We start from the raw sequence: 875 nt of genomic DNA, 5'->3' as shown, positions 1-875 counted from the left end.
CACACCACCGCCCCCCAGGCGCCCTGCCCGACCACCCGTCGGGCCACGTCTCCCCCCTCTCCCCCCTCTCCACCACCCTCATGCCCGGAGAGCCGATGCCGCACCCGGCGCGCCGAGATCCCGCCGAGATCGCGCCGAGATCGCGCCGAGATCCCGCCGAGATCCCGCCGAGATCCCGCCGAGATCGCGCCGAGATCGCGCCGAGATCGCGCCGAGATCCCGACGAGATCGAGCCGAGATCGAGCCGAGATCGAGCCGAGATCGAGCCGAGATCGAGCCGAGATCGCCGCACTTTCTTCTCCTTCTCCTCGTCCTTCTTCTTCTTCTTGTGGGAACAATCTTCTTTTGCGGCGCGGCGGCGGCCTCTGACTCCACCCTCCCTCCCGCGCCTCTGGCAGGTCCCCTCGCCGCTGTACGCCTGCCGCACCGACTCGGGGTGCAGCACTCTCAAACCCTTCGCCTCTATTCGCACATATACCGAATACCGCAGAACGCTAAGGATTCGGGGCACAAGATTGGCCTAGTAGTTTGAGAGCGAGCACACCTCCCCCAAAGTGTCCCGCCTGGCGCTCTCTCGCCACACTATCAGACTATTAGCCTAATAACGTCCCTAATTATCAACATCTACCTAGTAACGTTGTTATTCAGCTAATTATTAGCCAAGCCGCCGCTCATTAGGTGATTATTAGGCTAATAGTCTGGACCATCTGTGCCACCCACACCTAAGAATTCTTCGAAGTTAGGATAGTGCATGGCCAGCCACAGTCCTTGGTCTCTCACGCGGTCACATAGGCACTACGCCGCTCTGCCCGGCGGACAGCAGTACGGGCTCTACCAGCCACCCGGACCGCACAGGCGCCCCCCCCCCCCCCACC

The sequence above is a fragment of the Emiliania huxleyi genome (assembly GCF_000372725.1).
Source record: "Emiliania huxleyi CCMP1516 unplaced genomic scaffold EMIHUscaffold_272, whole genome shotgun sequence".
Classification (NCBI taxonomy): domain Eukaryota; phylum Haptophyta; order Isochrysidales; family Noelaerhabdaceae; genus Emiliania; species Emiliania huxleyi.
This window is presented reverse-complemented; position numbering follows the sequence as displayed.